The following is a 13,377-nucleotide window of genomic DNA, read 5'->3' on the forward strand; positions in this document are numbered from 1 at the left end:
TTCTTCATATTGACGTGCAGTTTGGATCATTTATACTGTATATATTTATTATCACACTGATTCATTTCATATCAAATGATCTGACAGTGTTATTTACTGTATAAATGTGTAAACACAGTGACTGATGCATTACATTCATAAACATCATAATAATATTAATACAACTAATATTTTACTCATTTGCATTAAAGAAGACTGTGATGTCATCTGAACTCTCCTGCAGCTTCTCTCTCCCTAATTATCGCCCTCCAAATAAAGATTATAGTTTAAACCTCCTAAACTGGGGGGAGGAGCCTCAAATCATACAGACACCTAGAGAGAGAGAGAGAGAGGAGAGAGAGAGACTTTAAGGGTCTATTTATTTGCAAAAATTATATATATATATATATATATATATATATATATTTTTTTAAACATTAATTTTTCACATTAACAAATTTTCCAGGATTTAGATTAAAAGAAAAAAAAAAAAAAAACACAGATACACTTAAATATACAATTCCAAGCAACCATCATTATCAACATCACAAATACATTGATTAACCCCCCATTTATGTTTAAACATTTCCATGTCTCCGACCAATTTATAGAAAGTAAATTCAATTTTAATACGAGATTTTAGTAAACCCTTTAAAATGGACTCCACATCAGTTGATGCATCACCACTCAACAGCTTTTTTCGTGACAACCATATGGCCAATTTTGCCTGCCCAAATAAAAAATTGATCAAAACATGAACTTCCTTTCTATTACTTCTATATTTTGGTCCATAAATGAAAAAAATCGGTGTAAAAACTTCCCCCAGAGTATTACACCACTCTTCCAATCTATTAAAAAGTGGATGAAGCCTTTCACATTCTAAAAACAAATGAAAAACTGTTTCCTCTTCTCCACATAAAGGACAACCCCTCCCTGCCTGTGGGTCAAAATGTGCTCTGTGTCTGTTCGTAGCTATAATCCCATGTACAATTCTCCACTGCAGATCTCCAGATCAAGGGGTGGTTTGTACACGGACCGCCAGCTACCTTTAGGGGAAGCACCCAGCCCAAACATCTCCTGCCATTTTGACTCTTTGACACTCTCTAGTGATTTGAGGTGCCGTATTTTAACACATAAGGTATAAACTTCTTTCTTTCCAGCATCTCGAAACAAAACCAGCTGTGGTGTCTTAAAGGATAGCAAGCAACCCTCCATTTCTTGCCATGTCCCAGCCTCAGCAGAGACACTCAGCTCTGGAAACACACATTTGTCCACCTCCTCTTCAAAGGTTTCTAGTGCCAGTCTATAGTCCTGTGGCAGAGACTCTAAAATCTGATCCAACACTTTCTGTGCTAATCTGATTGATCTTAGTCCCAATTTAAAAGCCAAACTTTCAGCAGTTATCCATTTTTGTCTTTCCATTAAATGTCCAATCTTTGCAATTTTCGCTTCCCACATGGCTTTTCTGAGGGTGTCTGATTTAGAAATGTCCAAGTCTAATTCAAGATTAAACAATAGCGGTTCTTCTGTCAGCCATCATTTCTGTGTCCCGTTTCCACTCCGTGAAGACCTAAAAAATGTCCATGATCTTAAAATCGATCTATAAAAAGAGCTCAGTCCAGAAAGGTCCAGTTTATTAATTTCCATAAGGAAAAGATGACGGTCTAGACCCATGTTTCCCGCTCTCCTCATGAGTGCACAAGCAACTCCAGCCCAGCTCACCTCTTCTCCATACAGCAGTCTCTGTGCCGTCTGGATTCTGAAGGCCTTTATTCTAGTCGTGACATCGATTAGCCCCTGGCCTCCTTCATGTGTGGGTAGATAAAGAACCGCCGCCTTCAACCAATGATGTCCTGTCCAGAAAAACTCCACCAGTCGCTGCTGAATTTCTCTCACCAGATCTTCAGGAGGTTCAAGTATTGCCATTTTGTGCCATAACGAAGATGCAACCAAGTTGTTACAAACCAGTACCCTCCCCCTGTAGGATAGCTGGGGTAGCAACCATTTCCAATTAGACAACCGAGCACACACTTTCTCCACTAGGCCCTCCCAGTTTTTTCTTTTGTTCTCTTCTGTCCCTATAAAAACCCCAAAGTATTTGAAACCTGCTCTTCCCCACTGTAAGCCACCAGGAAGTACTGGACCTTTAACATCTTTTCCACACCACAAAGCATCACATTTACCCCAATTTACAACTGCTGAGGAGGCTTTACCATAACACTCTAAGGCCCCCTTAAGCATCTGAATGTCATTTTGTTCCCGTATTATAACAGTGACATCATCAGCGTATGCGGAATGTTTAATATTAGAGATTACAGTGTCAACCTTTAGACCCATTAACTCTTTCCTCAACTTACACAGAAAGGGTTCGATTACAATACTGTACAGTTGACCTGAGAGAGGACAACCCTGTCTGATACCTCTTTTTACACTTAAAGGGATACTCAAGCCACCAGCCATTTTAATCATACATTTTACCTCAGTATATAAGAGTTTAATTTTTGAAATAAAACTATCCCCAAAACCAAAAGCCTTCAAAGTATCAAAAAGAAAAACATGGTCAACCCTGTCGAAAGCCTTTTCTTGATCCAAAGATAGCAAACCCACATTTACATCATTACAATGAGTAAAATCAAAGACATCCCTTATTAGGTGAAGATTATCTGTAATGGATCTATTCTTTATACAATAAGATTGATCCTTATGACAATTTCTTGTAGCACCAAATTCAGTCTATTGGCCAAACATTTAGAGAGTATTTTGTATTCAGTGCATAAAATCGCTACTGGCCTCCAGTTCTTTAAAAGTGTCAAATCACCCTTTTTTGGGAGCAACGATAAAATAGCACGTTGACAACTTGTTGGAAGAATTCCATAAAAAATGCATTTTTGCAATATTTTAAAATAGTCCTCACCAATAGTGTCCCAAAAGAATTTATAAAATTCACCAGGAAGTCCGTCGAGTCCTGGAGTACGACCTGAAGAGAGACCCTTTACGGCCGAAGTTACTTCATCGAAGGTAAGCTCAGTCTCTAGAGAAGCCTTTTGTTCTTCAGTTAGGACAGGAAGATCCTTGAGCAGCTCATTCCTGCAGTGTTCATCTGAACTTTCAGCAGAGTACAAATTTGAGTAAAAAGACACAGCAAGTCTACGCATCTCCAGCGGATCTGAGGTCACATGTCCGTTGTCATCCTTCAGCGAGTACATCTGTTTTTGTTGGCTCTTTTTACGCTCCAGATTAAAGAAGTAGGTAGTAGGAGCATCCATGTCTTTTACAGTCAGAAAGCGGCTTCTTATGAGAGCTCCTTTAACTCTTTCATTTAAAATTGAGCTTATTTGATTTTTTTTCTCAGTCCATAGTTCTTTTAGATTATCAGCATCATTATCAGTCATTTTTTTTCAATATCACAAATCTCTCTTTCCAGCCACTCCAAAGTTTTTCTTAATTGAAAAGAGGAATGAGATGCATATTTTTGGCAAAAATCTCTAATATGCACTTTCCCGACCTCCCACCACTGTATAATACTTTCAAAAAGACTTTTTTCTGTTTTCCAGGTCTCCCAAAACAATTTAAAAGTTTCACAAAAATGTTTATCTTCCAAAAGTTTTGTATTAAAATGCCAATAACAACTTTTGTGTGTGTTTTTTGCCAAAGAAACTGCAACAGTAATAAATTTATGATCAGAAATAGCATTAGGAATGATATTTACATTGACGACTCTATTTCTCATATTGTAAGACAAATAAAAACGATCCAAACGAGCAGCAGAAATATTTTCCTTACAAACTCTCACCCATGTATATTGCTTTGTAAGGGGATTATGTTCTCTCCACACATCTAATAACCGTAACTTTTGTACAACACCAGCTAAACAGGAGGCTGACACTGCATGAGGCTCCTCCCCATTTCTGTCTAGTGTAAAATCAAGAGTACAGTTCCAGTCTCCTCCAACAACATCATCTTTTTCTTCCTTTATTATACTTTCTAACCTGGTGAAAAATGGTAAACGTTTCGCTCCAATATTAGGAGCATAGATATTCACAAACAAAAAAATTAAATTACAAATTTCAGCCTTTACTATTAAACACCTTCCTGGCTCCACTTCATTTTTTGATAGAATGTTGGCTTTAACAGAAGGGGAAAAAAGGACAGCTACACCGGCACTTAGATTAGTCCCATGACTCAAAACATAGTCTCCTTTCCACCATAATCCCCAATCAACTTCATTATTATGAGTACTATTGGTCTCTTGTAGGAAAGTGACACTTAAATCCTTCAATTTAATCATTTCTGATAATATCACATTCTTCCTCCCATCCCAGCATCCCATTAATATTAAGAGATCCCACCAAGAAACACTCCATTAAAGAGAAGAGGAGAAGAAAACAGAAAAGAGAAGCAAAGTTAAAAGTCATCATAGTAGTTTTGTTGTTCCCCTCGTTATTCTTTCTCTTCCTATTTTCTTACCCTGTCTTATAACAGTTAAATGTTTTTTAAGACGGAACCTCTTTTGTTGTGAGATTTCTTCATATCTACTCGTTTTTCTTACCTTCATCACAGAATTAACAAACTTTTCAATATCAGGGAAATAATCATCAATTTCAACCCCAGATTTTCCTTTTGTCTTATCTAAGAAAGCATTAATCTCTTCAACAGTGTATAGATCATTATCAGCCTCTCCATCTGACCACTGCTCACCCTCTTTCCTGCCATCATCAGTAAACTGTGAACACTCCTCTACCTCATCAGCAATGTTCTCCTCTGAGCCTCCTGTCTGAGCTCCCTCATCAACTATCTCTTCTAAAACTCCTTTTCTTCCATCATTCATCACAATCATATCAGAATCAGCAGCATTCTGTGAGCCAATCTGTACAATAGCATCAGTATCATTCACACCTTCAGCATTGACACTCACCTCCTCTTGTCTTTTCACCTCCTCTATCACTCCTTCATCTTGTTCCACACTCTGCTCTACTACAGCATTATTGTGATGTTCAACAGTAACTCCAGTGTCATCTCTAGATGTGGACGGCCTTTGCTCATCTCGATGTGGACACGCGAAACACTTCAAAGTCTCAGTGCTCGCATAAATCATAAACGAGTTTTCTCCGTGATTCACACGGAAGGAAACTTCAAGAGTACGCGTGGGTGAGATGAGAAACATATAAAGCTGACGTCTAAAAGAGAGTACATGTTTGAGTGCCGCATTTTTACACCCGAGGGGAATAATTTTTACGGGACTCGCGATCTTACCGAACCTCTGCAACTCTTTCATAATCACTTCATTCGACACGAACGGAGGCGCGTTTGATATGGTGATTTTAGTTGCTGGAGCGGATAACGGGCTAACAGCAACAAAAGTTTCCTTAACCCATAACCCGCTCACAGTCAACTGATTTACCAGCGGTTCAGATTTCAGAAATACCACAATTGCTTTATTCATTCTTGATGCCGACACTATATGATCGAAACCGATCTGCTCACCGATAACTACGAGCAGATCTTCCACTGTCACTCCAGGCTCTGGTACACACCTGCAACCATGCCGGAGTGATAGAGCTGACCCGGGAACAGACTCCATACCGGCGTCTGTCTGACGCACGTGGTTTGAAAACCGCCTTACCGCTTCTCTAGCCTCTACCTACAACTAGAAAAGAAAAACGAAGGGAAGAACAAAATATATATATATATATATATATGTAGAAAAAGCACGATAAAGAAACGCACTCGCTCCCAACAAACACTCAAGCTTCTCACACACTCCCAGCATGCCCCAGAGAGAGAGAGAGAGAGAGAGAGAGAGAGACCTCAGGATCTGTCCACAGGTGTAACTCTATTCTTTATGAAGCTGATTTGTCTTTCATTCTGTATCTGTTCATCAATAAAACATGTTATATTAAAACAAATGTAAAATCCTAACTAATACGACTCTCATGATGTTTTGCAGCAGATCTTTTGGACTCCTAGAATGGATCAGTGTCAGAATCACATTTATTAATTGCACAAGTTTCAGTAAGTTCAGTTTATAAGTTGTAGGTCTCTGTCTGTTTTTAGCATCGCATCACTTCTTTTATTCCATTGTAAAAGAGATTGTGACACCTAGTGCTCAACTCTCATAATCACTCTTTATTTCTGACAGAAATCAATATCAAATACATTCATTGACACTATTTGACTTGATCTGATCTTTATAATGTCTTCAGTCTAATGCAGATGATGTTCTGTAGTCTTGATTCAATCAGAATAAAGACAATAATTCAACTATTAGTCTGGACATGAAGACAAACTTTCATGAAAACTGTTGCATTGTGGTTATTGAGACTGATGTGTCGCCTGTTGAGGGATCAGAAACACTTTTATATTGTACAACTGCTCCAAATCTGCACAAACACACTCCAAATGCATTTCAATGGAATTGATCATAGATATATATTTCATATCAATGTATTTGATTTGCTGTAAAATATCAGTTTATAACAACATGATTTTGTCCTGAATGTATGTTTATTAGAATCTCTTTTATCACTTCATTCATATCTCAGTTTGCATGTTTTGGGCTTTTGTGCAGATGTGACTCTTTCCTGTCCTGTAATTATGGGTGTAGTGTTTGTAGTCACACAGTAGGTGGCGTTATACATCAGTTCAACTCATTATTGGAGCACTTCTGAAGGGGGCGACCTTAAGGACTCCAGCTCTGGGTAATCTACATATATTAGACACTGAGAGATTTTGTTAGCAGTCCCTGTCCCTCAGGTTTGTTTCAGTTAACCAATCAGAAAATGCTTTCCTTGTATAACTCATGCCTTTAAATAACTTGTGCTTTTTCTGTTCTTTCTTAGTCATTGTCTCGTGTTTTTCTTGACTTGTTTTTTCCCTCTCTGTCAGTTTTTCCTTAAACTGTTTCATCTGTTTTGTGCTAAAACCTCCAATCTTTGGAAAACCACATTCAGCTGCCCAGATCTCTAATTGAGCGCAGCTGATTGGTCTTTAATTAGTTAACATGTGTTTACAATTTGGAGCATCCATATCTGGACAGAGGTCTGGACCTCTATTAATCTCATAATCTTTGGTCAAATTCGATCCCATTTTCCCTTTTTACTGCAGTCAGGCGATTCTCTAGTGGTTCCAAACCTGCCCGAGTAACATAATATTGTCCAAAGTGACTTACAGTGCACTTATTACAGGGACAATCCCCCCGGAGCAACCTGGAGTTAAGTGTCTTACTCAAGGACACAATGTTGGGGATCAAACCAGCAACCTTCTGATTACCAGTTATGTGCTTTAGCCCACTACGCCACCATTACTCCATTTCAGCGTTGGTCTTTTCTTAAAGATATAAATTCCCCTAATTAAGAATAACAGTGGAAGTTTTGTGGCAGTCCCAGACCGGCTAATCCGACCCTTGTCTTTCCTCAACTAAATAACAATTATAAAAATGATCATCTAATGAGAATCACAGTGGATTTATTTTACCAGAAAGGTCACCTTTGTTGAGGTGACCCCGTCCTCCAGGCTCATGTGGTTTCTGACCCCTCACACTCATGGCAGGCTTATGTAGGATACTTGTATATATATCCTTGTTTGTTAGCAAGTTACATGTGATTAGAGCTCAGCAGATTTCTCATGTGATATGAACATGTTTATGTTTGAGCACACCAGTTATCATATGATCAGACCCTTATGAACAACAAGAGATTGTCTTCTGCCTGGAAAACAGACTGGTCATCCATTTCAACCCATAAGCACAACACAGGGCTCCAACATACTTAAAGTTTGTTATACATAAATAATAATGTTCTAATATAACTATTATCATTTCTTTCACAAGAGTATTTCCATTGTTCAATGTTGGCAGTATCCTCTGGTGATCTTACCAGCAGCCGCCCATGAAAACAGCTCACAAGTTTTCAATTACAGCAGAAATTCAGAAAGCTACGAGATTCAGTTTGCATCAAAATTAAGGTCCAGATACACTTCATATAAAATTGATGAAAGAATGGGTATAACGTCATTTAGAACTGAATCTGGCCAAAACGAAGCAGTTTTCACTCATCTGTGCAATGAATATTATAGATGTGTTCATCTGTACACAATAAGAGAATAGTCTTCCCTGAGATCGAGACAGTGAGTAAATTTAGAAATGGTTAAAGAGTTTGACAACCTCTGATCTAGACTGTAACATATTAATAACATTTCAATAATTAACTGATTAATTTCTCAGTTCTTGCTATATTGTTGTTACGATCCCTGGTTGTCTGCCCCGTGGCTGGCGTAGGCGCTGGCTCGCTGACCGTGGCTGGCGTGAGCTGGGGAGCGGAAGCCTTTCTTCTCCTCCTCCTCCTTCGGGCGGACGAAGTTGGCAGCGCTGGCTCATTGATCGCGGCAGGTTTGGGGGTTGGCTCACTCACCGTGGCTGGCGCGGAAAGCCCAGGGGCGGGAGCCGGGATCAAGAGAGGTGGTTCCCCGGCAGCGAATTCCTCCACGACGAGTCCCACATACTCTTGCCAGGTGTAGTCTCCGTTCTCCGGTAACTCCCACCATCGGTGTTTGGGTACACCGAACCGGTACGCTTCCTTCAACGTATTGTCATCCCAGCCGGTGTAACTGGCCACGCTGGCGAAGAAGTGGGTGAACTCCCGAACAGACAAGTCCGCCTGTGTCAGCTTCTTGAGGAACACTGCTAGATCCATTTTGGGTCGGTCGTTCTGTTACGGTTGCAGGAGGAGGCAGACAAGGAGTTTGGATCTACTTACGGATTTATTAAACAGAAGTGTAAACAAGACAAAACTGGAACAAATAAAAACATCCACGGGGAAACTGAAACTAAAACATGGAGACATCAAAGGAACACGGACTGGATAAACAGGGTAAGACAGGCAGCAGAGCGAACATCAGAACACGGGAAACATCGAAACAGTCAGAACAACGAACGACAGGGTAATGGAGGAACAGCAGGGTTTAAATGCACAGACACATGAGGATACAAATGACAAACAGGTGCGAACAATGACAGTGATGAAGACCGGGAAATTAGTGACAGTGACACGGAAGACACGGGCAGACAACCAGGGATCGTAACAATTGTATGTTTCAGATAGTTGGTTTTATTTTTGGGCATATATACAGTCATTTCAATGTACAGAATCAACAATAAAAGCACAAAGTATATTTTAAAACAACATTTAAAGTCTTTGTTCTCAAACTATTCTTTTTAGTCCAGAAATTATCATTTGTGAAGTTTTGCTTCATTTTCAATCGTAAATGCTGAAAGTTGAGTTGAACGTGTCTCAGACAGTCTTCCAGAAGAGATCTTGATGTGGTTTTCTAAAGAAAAAGAAAATGTATTAATTGAACATTTGAACATTTATTTTGAACGTTTCGTTTCTGTAGATGATCTGTGAATATCTCACCTCATGTTTAACAGTCTGTGATACATAAGATTGTGTTTGTACAGGTCTGAGATCAGCAGACACTACAGATTAAACATACAAACATCTGATCATATAAACTCACTTATTGTTTAGGATCAATTCTACACCATTAGATTACAGAGAATATGAGATATGATGTAAATAATGACTGATATCATTTAATAAACACAATAACTCACTGTTTGGTCGGCCACTATTTGTGCTGCTTTGACGAAGAAACATGAAACTGTTTGATTCTTCATTGACTCGTTGATCTTTGGTCATTTTCTCACTTTCTCTCGTTCTTCTGTGCATTTATTTCTCTCATTAAGATAAACATCTATTATGTGTTCAATTGAGGAAAGAGTCACACAGATTTGGAACTACATGAGAGTGAGTAAATGAATAAATAACTATTCCTTTAATGTAATTCAATCATTTAAATATGAATCCTGACATTAATGTCCAGATTTACATGGAGAACTGAAAAACATTTGTCTGTATTTAATCCGATATGAAGGTTTTTATAAAAGAATTAAAGATAAAAGTGTTTTAATTACCTTGAATAAATGAGTGAAGTGCAGAAACATTCACATCATCTGTTGTGTAGAAGAATCCTGATCTATTATATATATATTGACACGACTCGAGCACAAAAACACAGAGTAGAAAGTCAAACCATGAACATCTTCTGTCACAGGATACAGCACAATGAGAGATCTGAGAGAGAAATGTGTCATCTATCTATCTACCCACTCATGACTCCTCCCACATATGTCATCTAGTTCACAGTACTTTTTTATAGTCTTGACATTTACTCCCACATAATCCCCGAGACACGCACGCAATGTGAGTCACACAGATTCCCAATGAGTCAATGGTATTTTTTGGTGTATTCAATTTCTTCTGCTATTTGTTAGTTTGATGTTATCAACATTATAACTGTCAGAAAACATGATAATCACTCATTTTCGCGGCAGCTCGAACAAACACGTCACGCAGCCACTGCTCATCACGAGCCGCTCAATGCGCATGCGCGACACACATCAGGTTAGTCGCGCGAGTAAACGCGTCTGCTTTGCATTGGTCCAGCTGTGCGGTTGAGCAGATAACAGCTGCTTTAGAACAATAACGTACTTGCCCGGTGTAAATAAATAGTTATCGATGAGATTATCAAGATGACATATTCAAGATATTCAAACCAGCATCATTAAAGGTCACGCAGTCATTGTTTTCCTCATTACAAATGTTTACTCAATGAAATCAAGTCATTTTAAAATATTCAGTATGTATAAAAGCATCAGTCACATGAGACGAAGACTTCTAAAAGTTGTTTTATTCTGCATGAACAGTCTGTTTATGTTTGTCTGTCTATCTTTTGCTTTCGTTTTGTATGAGGGGCACAGGGATTTTCAGGGAATTTTTAAAACATCCCTGCTGAAAAGACCTGCTAAAACCATCTTAAGCTGGTTGGCCGATTTTAGCTGGTAGCCCAGGCTAGTCAGTTAGCAGGTTTCAAAGGGGTTTTGAACACTTTTCAGGTGGTCAGGCTGGGAGACCAACTAAGACCATCAAACTCCCTGACCTGCAGTCCATCTGCTGCAAAACATCACCACTGGATTTCAAATGATGTATAAATGTGTGTGATTTGTGTTCCTTCATATTGACGTGCAGTTTGGACTCTCATACATTCGGTGTATTTGATCTCTGCAGCAGTTTGGTGTTCACGTGTTCTTACGGGATTATTCTGACAGAGAGCGACACACTAAGTGTGATTGACTGCAGACTCGTTAGAGCAGGGGTGCACACACTTTTTTACGTGATGATCTACTTTTAAATGACCAACTCAATACGATCTACCAACTAAAAAAACTGTTTTGTTTAAAAAAAAAAAATGTTTATTGGGACTACTGCATGTATCCCTACATGGAATTCATCTTCTAATTAATAAACAAATATATAATAATGTTCAATGTTGATATCGTTCAGTTTTAACTCTAAACCCAAAACACCTACAGCACAATAGATTACAATAGCCAGGGCATTTACCTTATTCTGATGACTTGCACGGAATTGAATCAGACAGTTTTGTATAATCCGGGCATTAGCTGCTGGAAGGCGCTAGACCCCGAAGCCGCCGCCATTTGCGCCATTTAGAATTTCAGCCGCCGCCAGCCAATAATTTCGTAAGCCATATTGAGCCGCCATCTGATAAAGTTTGGCTGAGCCGGCTAGAATTTATTTGCATCAAATAATAATTCTATCACATAGAGACATACACACACGAAATATATAAACAGTACACGAGATCTATTTTCTACGGAGCCCCCGAAGTGACCTGTGCAAAAAAAAAAAAAAATCTAAGAGACTTTCGCGTGCGCACGAGAAACTATCTCTTACTTTCGCGTGCGCACGCGTTACAGTTTATAGTGTGTGTATAGCTCTTTTCCGATTGCGTCATTGCCATCATTCATTTACTCAAAGATACTGAGAGCATGGATGCGCATGAATTTATAGAGATATATTTTAAACTTGGCCTTCAATACAAAGACATTACTGTCTATGACATTTGTAATAGGCCTACTGTCATGGCTGAGACACGCTTTGATCTTCCAAAGGACACTAATCAAGCAATAGACCTGTACTTGCATTTAACACGAGAACTACCGGAATTCTGTAACTACTAGAATGGCCATAGCGGTCATTCTGACCGTTCATACTAGACTGGACCAAATGTCATATTTACATTCGAAACTTCTATTGAGGTTTTAGAATGAAGCTTCTAATGTCTGTCGTCATATTTTATGGCGTCATCACCCTAAAAATGTATTGAATAAAATAGAATAATATGGATTAAATGGAGCGCCAAGCGAAAGCAGATAGTCCTACATAATACGATCTTTTTTTGTAATATATAATAGTGCTAGACTATACACATAGGCCTATATATATTATATATTAGCTGCTAGACTGCCCCGGAAGGTGCGTGCCTTGCTTTTGTGGTGACTTGTGGTTAAAAAAAAGTCCGAAATACACATTTAGGTCTTTATTTTACTACACTTCGTCTGTTTGCGTCTGTAGATTTCTCATAAATTCAACAAAAGTTTGCGTTCTTAATCAACACTGCATTTTGCATATTGCATTTTGTAGAAATATAGTGTAAGCCATGCATTGCTTGGAAATATTGAGATCTAGTAAATCAGTATAACATAGACATCTGTAGACATGAAGTGGCAGCTTCAGCCATTTGCAGCTATGAAAAGTTTGGCGGCTCCAGCAGCCATTTAGGTTTTGGCTGAGCCGGCTAGCCAGCCAATAACTTCATCAGCCAGCCATTATTCTCAAAACAAATGGCTTCGGGCTCTAGAAGGCGCAAACCTAGTTGTCATGGCAACTGAATAAACAAAAACCTCACCTGGTCAATATTTACTCGTCAAGTGCAAGTCAGACAGAAACTAAAATATGGAAAAACATTATATTTATTTGTATTAAAATTTAACGAAATACATTTAAATTTTTTGCGATCTACCAGCATTGCCTTTGCGATCGACGTATTGGGCACCCCTGCGTTAGACTGATATCTCATCTGTCACGTCATCATGGTGTATCATTTGTGGAATTCAATGACTCACAATCCCATGTCCCAAATTATTTAAAAAATACTCCAAAAATGAGTCACGTGACTGTGGAGACAGAAACATTTAATGACGCTGCTTACTTATTTCTTTTAATTTTATATACATTTACTGTTATTTATTTATTGAAAAAAAAAAACACATTTCACATTTATAAAAAAAAAATATGATGCATTTTAAATATAAATGTAATGTATTAAATGTATTAAACACAATATAGTCACACTAGTTAAAGACAGTTTGTGGTTTGAAATTCAGACTTTGATTTTCAGTTCCACATTTTAAACACACAGTCTGAATTCATGCAGATGTTCTTTAGATAAAAACTAACATCTGAAAGTTTCACATTTGGT

The 13,377-nt window shown here is 38.4% G+C and overlaps 1 long non-coding RNA gene across 1 annotated transcript; it reads right to left on the minus strand.

The window, feature by feature from the left end:
* Positions 1–9,069: 9,069 nt before the first annotated feature.
* Positions 9,070–10,089, minus strand: LOC127628013 (uncharacterized). Its single transcript, XR_007968597.1, has 4 exons — positions 9,950–10,089; positions 9,590–9,729; positions 9,390–9,451; positions 9,070–9,303 (listed from the first exon to the last, which is right to left on the minus strand). It is a non-coding gene; the product is annotated as an uncharacterized LOC127628013 (long non-coding RNA).
* Positions 10,090–13,377: the final 3,288 nt, after the last annotated feature.

The sequence above is a fragment of the Xyrauchen texanus genome, chromosome 34 (genome assembly GCF_025860055.1).
Source record: "Xyrauchen texanus isolate HMW12.3.18 chromosome 34, RBS_HiC_50CHRs, whole genome shotgun sequence".
Taxonomy (NCBI): Eukaryota; Metazoa; Chordata; class Actinopteri; order Cypriniformes; family Catostomidae; genus Xyrauchen; species Xyrauchen texanus.